This window comes from Macadamia integrifolia, chromosome 10 (assembly GCF_013358625.1).
Source record: "Macadamia integrifolia cultivar HAES 741 chromosome 10, SCU_Mint_v3, whole genome shotgun sequence".
NCBI classification, from domain to species: domain Eukaryota; kingdom Viridiplantae; phylum Streptophyta; class Magnoliopsida; order Proteales; family Proteaceae; genus Macadamia; species Macadamia integrifolia.
Window position 1 is genome coordinate 33416120 of NC_056566.1, and position 8483 is coordinate 33424602.

An 8483-nucleotide genomic window follows, 5' to 3' on the forward strand; every position below is an offset into this window, starting at 1 on the left:
TTTCTTCTTCTTCTTCTTTCTTGATTCTTTTTCCTTTTTTTTTTCTTTGCCGTCGGAGACAGAGAGGAGGCGGCGGCGGCTACTGTCGGAAGGGAAAAAAATGAGAGAGGAGGCGGCGGCTGCTGTCGGAAGGAAAAAGAAAACGAGAGAGGCGGCGGTGGCTGCTATCGCTCTCTCTAGCTGCTTCTCCGACGTCGTCCTTCGCTTCCTTCTGGTTCTGTTTTCTCTCTCTGCTCTTTTTTTTTTTTTTTTCAGAACCCTGGAGAGGGTGTTTGGACTGAGATTGGAAAAAAAAAGAGGTCGGTGGAGTTGTGGTTCGGCTTCTCTGTTTGCAGCAGAGTTTTTTTTTTTTTTTTTTTTTGGCTGATAGAGGTCCGAGGCCGAGACGGAGGTAACAGAGGCTCGGTGGGGTTTCGGAAGGGTTGAAGGCATGGGATTGGGGTTTCAGCTGGGACGATGGGTATGAAGATTTTTTTTTTTTTTTGCTGTTCTCTGTCACGGTAGAGCTGAAAACAGAGAATGGGAAAAAGGAAGAGAACGAAGGAGGATCCTTCGGCTCTGATACCAAGTTGATGGAGAACCCTTAGGGAAGGGAGGGGAAATCAGAATAGAGAGGGGGAAAAGGAGGATCACACTAACACGTTCATTCAATAATCAAATTACTCTCTAAATCTTCAGTCGATTACAACCAATATATAGAAAAATAGGAACATGAAATTAGAAACTTAACTGGAATGGAAACTAGCCTAAATTAGGAAACAAGTATAAAAGGAAACCAAAGCAAGGAAATAAATCCTACTCCTACGTTCAAGTTTGGAAACTAAAAGCATGAAATAAAATGCTAAGTAAACTACTAATTTTATTTCCAACCCTTGTTGGACCAAAACCCTGGGTTGGACCGGTTCTTCTTGGCTCTTGGCTTCCAAAGCCGGTCATGCTGGTCCAACCAAGAAAGGGCAGCCGTATCTGCATCATTCTACCTTATGATGACTGTAAGGATGAAGCCAAGGGTAGCAAAGGCATCCAAAGATGAAAAGAGTAGTCTGGGGAATTGCCTGTGACGAGCTGATGGGGGGGATTTATTACCAATGACAGAGGATGGCATGCGGTTGATAAGGAATACCATGGTTTCAAAGGCATAGTCCCAATATGCTTGGGGAATAGAAGCGTGAGAAAGTAGGGTAATCCCTGTTTCAACAATATGCCTGTTACGTCGTTCAACTGTTCCTTGTTGCTCATGAGTATGAGGGCAAGAGAGTCTATGCTGAATGCCCAGCTTGGCAAAGTAAGTGGGAAGAGTGCGGAATTCTCCACCCCAATCAGTTTGGATAGCCTTGATGGAGCGAGAGAACTGACGTTCCACCAAGGCCTGAAAGGTTCGAAAAGCAAAGTAAACATCAGATTTTAACTTTTAAAGCAGCGAACCAAATATATTTAGTGTGGTCATCAACAAAAATAATAAAGTAGAAGTTTCCATTTGAAGAAAATGTGGGGTGGGGACCCCATACATCACTAAAAATTAGGTCTAAAGGAGAAAAGCTACGAGAACTAGCATCCCGTAGCGACAGATGACTAGCTTTGCCCATTTGGCAAGCAGAACAAAGAGAAGGAGGCTTGACGAGCTGATAACCAGAAAGCATGAGGCGGAGAACCCTTTCAGGAGGATGCCTTAGACGGTGATACCAATGACGGTATGACGAAGCAGAGACCAGGTGAATAGAAGGTGGTGCTGAAACCGAATAGAAGCCATTTTTGCTATGTCCAGTGAGGAGAATGTGTTTGGTCTCCAGATCCTTCATAAAAAAATAAGAAGAATAAAATTCAAAGAAAACATTATTTTCATGACATAACTGCTAAACAGAAAGTAGTGAACAAATAAGGGAGGGAATATGTAAGACATTAGAAAGAGAGAAAGAACGAGAAGAAGACAAAATGGAAGTATTGCCAATGTGAGAAATAGAAAGCCCCTTACCATTACCAACTAAGAGTTGGTTGTTTACCTGTGTATGGATCATAGGTGGAGAACTGAGTGAGGTCAGGGGTGGCATGATGGGTGGCACCGGTGTTAGGTATCCAGGAGGCGGTGTAGGTCTGTGGATGGTGGGGGAATGGTTGAGGTGGGGGAGGCGTTGGGTTTATAGGGGGGTTGGGGGGTAGGCCATAGTGTGGTAGGCATTGGGGGGGGTGTGGAGGGCGATGGTAGGGATGGTGTGGGGTAGGGAGTAGGGCTGGTTTGGTGGTGTTCTATTGCTAATAGTAGCAGGTGTTTGTCTGATGGTTGGTGCGGCCACATATTGTGCAGGGATTGTGGGCAAAGGCATTAGAGTGCCCAAAACCACAACCTCTTGAGGATGAAGTAGCACGACCACTATTGGATTGAGTGGGTGGTCCACGGTTTTGATGAGCAACATGAGCTGAGGCTTCGGTTGCAGGATCGATGATGGGGAGACGAGATTAGATCAGAGTCTCATGGCTCATGAGAAGGCCATGCATTTCATTATAGGAGATTGGCTCCTTTTGCACCATCATGATGGAGGCGATGGCCTGGTAGTCAGTTCTAAGAGCACGGAAGACATAGATGTTGAAATCTTCTTGAGGTAGCGGCTTCCCTGTAGCTGCTAGTTCATAAGAGAGGGACTTTGCTCGATGGAGAAACTGAGTGATGGTCTCGTCTAGTTTGTGAACTAGATTTTGAAGGGAGACGTTGAGTGACGGGATCCGTGTGGTAGAGGGAGAGCTGAAGGATGCATGTAGGATATCCCATATTTCCTTACTAATGATCCATCCAATTGCGAGAGAGAGGGCCTCATCAGAGAGGGAGGTGATGAGAAGACTCATAATGGATGCATCCTGTTCACGCCAGGTTTTGGCTTTGACGGGGTCCTGAGGGCAACGGAAGTCACCAGTGACATAGTCAAGGAGGCGTTGGCCTGTGAGGTACGATACAATTTGGGTGCGCCAAAACACATAATTTTTTGAAGTGAGTTTGAGGGAGATAAAGTGATGAGCACCAGAGAGGGATTGGGGAGGTGGTGGGGCATCAGCCATGGTGGTATTGGGGCTGATCTGTGTGGCCATGAGGTGAGGGGCGGGGAGGATAGCTGTTGTTCGGTTCTTCTTGATGTGTTTTTTTTTTTTCCAAAGAAGAAAGAAGATTGTGGACGTGAGAGAGGGAGAGTTTTTTTTTTTTTGCAAAGAAGAAGGAAGATGTGGGACGTGAGAGAGGGAGTGGGAGTGGAAGATTTTTTTTTTGCAAAGAAGAGAGAGGAACATGGGTTGGGGAGTGGGTGATGAAGAGAGAGAAGAGCGTGGGGAGGAAGGTGTTAGCTAGATGGAGCTTGTATGGCTGCTGATCCCATGTTAAATTGAGTCTTTTTTATCAGTTTTATGAGTTGGAGGTACACGTCTTATATAGACCTTCAAAGGTGGAAGAGTACTCCAACTCTAATACAAAAGAGATAGTTACAATAGGACTCTGATATCACATGTGACAGTTACAATTGGACTCTGATATCACATGTGACAGTTACAATAGGACTCTAATATCACATGTGACAATTACAATAGGACTCTGATATCCTAAGAGAGAGACTTCGAATGGGAGTCGATCTCTAGTGTTGCTGTCCAATGAGACTCTTATTTTGTAGGAGAGGTTTTTGAGGTAGAGGAGGACTCTCTCTCTCTCTCTCTCTCTCTCTCTCTCTCTCTCTCTCTCTCTCTCTCTCTCTCTCTCTGTTGTTTCCACAATTTATATAGAACTTCTCTACTGCCCAGTGATACTTGACGCCCATAACAGAATGCAACACTCTTCACCTATTTCATGCTCATGTATAGCATCGCTACAAAGTGATTTCAGACTAACTCAAATCCTGAAAATATGGACTGAAATCATTTCATATTGATAAAGACAGTTTGTTATTATTATTTTCCACATTTGTGAATTGTGTTTGTCAGGCTCATTGTCCATGTACCCATTGGTGCAATTCTTGTAAGCCCTAAAATTTCTTAAGTCATATCTTCCAAAATCTACAAATTAATTTGGTAAACTTTAATGCTTCGACCTGATTGGAAATGCTCTAATTCATTTCTATTGAGTAACCACAACAACAACAACAACAACAACAACAACAAACTCAACACTATCCCAACTTAATGCCAAATCTTATGGCAACATGACTTCACTTGCTTCTTTATAGAATTAAGTAGTATAATTTCCGTGTAAAACTTTGAAATTGGCTGGGGTTATTTGTTCTGTAATTTAACATTTTTTAATTGTAACTAAAGTAAGATCTCATCACCCACACCCCTTATTGGTAGTTCCCTTTATCATTTACTGCATACTGAGCAACACGAGGAAAGAATGTGTAAAAATTTTCATGATTTGGGCCATTTGACTCTTAAAAATTTTAAGATTTGTTGACAGCATAGTTCACTATGAAATGGAGTTGAAACTCTCGGATATAAATTACAAAATTACAAATCTCTTGCAAACTCATAGAAAGAACAATGCACTGAATGATTGATCTGCTGGTGGGTGTGTGTGTGTGTGTGTTTTAGAGAGAGATGATTTTTATTTTGTTGCAGCAGGGTATCAAGGTAACTCTTGTTTTATAATCAAGGTATCTACTGTACAGCCACATGGATGACACTTTTGGAGAAAGAATAAGTTGCGTACTCTCCAAATACTTGTAGTGCCCAAAGATGGGTTGCATCCTAGCCAACATTTCAACCTCCATCTTATTATATTTCCACTCCATTTGTCTCAAGTAGCGGGGTAGGAGAGCAGGGGAGCTCATTTGACCATGTTAGCCTATTTTTTTATTTGTATTTTTCAATAGTTTTCTTAGATTGAGTCTTTGATGTTGTGATGCTTTCTATTTCCAACTGTTAGGTGGAAGAATGATGAGATACATCCAGAGTGCTTCCAATTGTGGAAGAATGATCATGCAAAGGTCTCCTTGTAATCTGTGCCATGAAAATTAGACTATATGTAATGTATTCTTTTTCTCAAAAGGGAACTCATCATGATTGTTTATATGACAGTTTATTATAGTCTCCTCTCTGATTCCAATTCTATTTAATATCCTTAGTCGCATTGAACATATACCCCTTATTTATGTACAAGACATTGGCTTTATGAGTCATTATTATAAACCATATACAATGTGATATATGCACAGGGTGACTATTGTTTGCACTCCATCATGAACCATATAGAAGAAACCTCGAGTTTTAGTTCCTCCAAAGACAACAGTTGAGAATGCTCAAACAAGCTGCTTCTATAATGGCACCGCCTTTAATAAATAGAGGAAATTTGAAGTTTGTGAACCAACAACTTAATTATGAGTTTGTTCTCTCTTGGTGTTAGCCATAGTAGGCTTGAGTTTTTGTATAAATGTGAATCATAAGAATCTACATTTGGTTGAGTTTTTTCTATTCCTTGAGTTTCTAGGATGCTACCTCTGCTGATGGTGATGACGAAGGTGGAGAGGTGTCCTGATATTGTTAATTTTATAATAGTAGTCGTCTAGGAATTTCTAGACAAACTATTTGTATCATTTTTTTCTTTATTTTCATTAAAAATATATTCTTTTCTGATTTTTAGCTCAAAAAAAAAAAAAAAACATTTCAAAGTTGACTATTCTTCCATTTGATTACAATTTTGTATTTTCTTTTTCCTAGGAAATCTACGGAGGAAGTTACCTCTTACAATTTACAATAATTTCCTTCAATGTATGATTGTATCTTGACAACTTAATTTTATCATAAAGGGTGTAACTTAGAAACCTCCTTGTTTTATTATTGTCTTACTGGACACAATATATTTGTCTATTGAGTTGAGGAAAGATAGAAAAACAAAACCCAATTTTTGATTTAGTACAACCAAAATGTTGAGCATACTTCCATGGCCCCAAAGTGTACATTTTCATGACAATATTTTATGAACTGAATTTCTCTGAGGCCACCGAATCCATTCATCGTGGCTTATCGACAATGTACAATGGAGGGGGTCTTAACAAGATTGAGTAAAACAATAAATTCCATGGAAAGAGTAACTAAACCACTCTATTACTAGGAATCATCTAATAAATTATCACCCTAATTAGAAAACTATCAAATATATCACTTCACATCACTACCCTAATATATAAAATTTATTAACAAACAAGGTATATTTTCGTTACATTACTTTGACTACTTTCTTCAACAATACTTTTCAATCCCCAAAACCATCTCTCTCTCTCTCTCTCTCTCTCTCTCTCTCTCTCAATTAAACAATGAGTCTTAAAGAAAGCGCAATGATCTCGCATTATTTGAAACTTAAAAATTAAATTTAATTATTATTTTAAATAATGAATTGTTTCAATAGATATTATAAATTATTAAAATGCATTTAGTCATAAATTTATTTATTTTTGGTGATTTTTCCAACCTCGTAACATACATTGTGATGAGGTATCTGAACCCATATGATTAGCTTCTGAGCTTCTTCTTCTTTTTAATGTATTCACAAATAAATAAAAAATAAAAAAAATAGCATCACTGATACATGAATTGAGAATAACATTTATTATATTATTTGTTTAGAGCTGGATACTTTTCTCTCTCTCTCTCTCTTTACAATCTTCCTCTCTCTAATTTTCTTCTCTATCTCAAACTAAACCTTTCTTTTGAATTCTCTCACCCCCAATGTATGGCCACACGTGCATTTGCACGTGTAATTTTTACTAGTGTGTATATATATATATATATATATGTTTTTCCAAATATCAACCCTATGAAATCGCTTCCAATAAAACTACAGTTGGCATGATTTTCGTAATTTTAAAATATATTGTGTGAAAATAAATTTATATTGTATTCCAGTTTTAATTTTAATAGCATATGATTTTTACTATATTTTTGAGGGAAGTTTCACTCCAATTAATCCCTTGGCTTCTCCCGTTGAGCATTGCCTCTCTCCTTCTAGCGTGTACAAATACCAGAAGCTCGCTAATGAGTACTGCGTCTTCAAAATTGTAACATTCCCATGGCATATAGGCTACTAATACTATTTTCAATGCAGGAGACAAAAACAAGAAACCAGAACCATAACGTATTGAGAACTTGAATGCATTTCTCATACTGAAACTAGATTGAGCCGATTTGGTTTTGGTATGATTTTTATTCAGTTTCATAACCGATTCTTTATCCATTTTGATTCGGTTTTGATATGGTTTCGTAAATCGTTATGTCAGCTGTTTAAGAAAGAGAGCGAGAGGTTCGAGAGAGGAAGGTTAGTTAGCTTTTAACAGTCAAGAGATAATGTTTGTGAAGGTAAACCAAATGTCCATCCTCCCAATGGATGAACCTCCGACCCAAGTAACCAACAAGGCCTTAATGTCATTTTTTCATGATAGATAACAAAAAACATAGAAATCTCATTACCTTTATTAGATACATGATATCAAATGGTTAATGAAATACATGCGTTTGATGTGAGCAATGTATGCACAAATATATTACACCTTGTTGCTTTGTTTATAAGAATTCATTTCCCTAAGTTGGTCATATTTTCCTATCCTGAGCAGATGTCTATTGCTCTAATGATAGAAGATACAATGCAACTTTATAAGTCAAGACTAAAATGTTGGAGGAAACCAATTAAATCGAGAAGTTATTTGGTGGTTGCAGTTCGCGCCGAGACTTTAACATCAATCTCTTCTGCCTTCTACTGTAGTACTAGTGCTTGATTTTGTTTTGCTGTCTTCTTTATTTTGCCTTTGCTTTGGCTGGGAAGCTAACCCATTAATACCTTACAAACAAAGAAGAACTCCTTCCTCCCTTCCTTCTATCTTGGTGGGCATCTCTAAAGCTCATCTTTGGCCATGGTGTATTCATGTATTACCTAGTCAGTCGGTGCGTTCACCTCTAGGAGCACGACCTTTGTAGAAGACCAACATCTTCTTCACCTCAACTGTTCGATTGTTTGAAGTGACATTGCGGTCCTTGCCATTTGGATACCTCCTATCTCTATGGCTGAAGAAGAACACTGCCTATCACCTGTCTTTTTCTTTTCTTACTTTGCCCTTCCCTACATGGATAACGGGTCAGATCGTGTCAGACTTCCCCAATATTAAAAAGGTGTCAAACAATCGGTTGGGCTTGGTTTTGACCAAGCTGAATCGGTTTCAGTCGACCAAACCAATCCATTAAGAATATTCGGTTTTCAGTTGATTCTGATTTCGGTTTACTTTGGTTTTTAATATGGGGTTAATACCATTTTATATCAGTTTATTATTGGGCTTAAACTATAATGAAACCTTACATTTATAACTTATAGCGAGAAAGATTGGTGAAAATACTTTAAATTTGGGACGAAATCATGGTTTATCATTATAAGGGAAAGACAACTAATATTGAAATCACAAATTCAATCCTACTATCCAATCATTTATTTAATTTTCCAACTAATTTTATATAGTGACCAAAGAGATCAATGG

General features: G+C 38.6%; 1 long non-coding RNA gene across 1 annotated transcript; it reads left to right on the forward strand.

The window, feature by feature from the left end:
* The first annotated feature begins 4154 nt into the window (after positions 1 to 4154).
* On the forward strand, positions 4155 to 5177 carry LOC122090910. Its single transcript, XR_006143766.1, has 2 exons — positions 4155 to 4774; positions 4892 to 5177. It is a non-coding gene; the product is annotated as an uncharacterized LOC122090910 (long non-coding RNA).
* The last annotated feature ends 3306 nt before the right edge of the window (positions 5178 to 8483 follow it).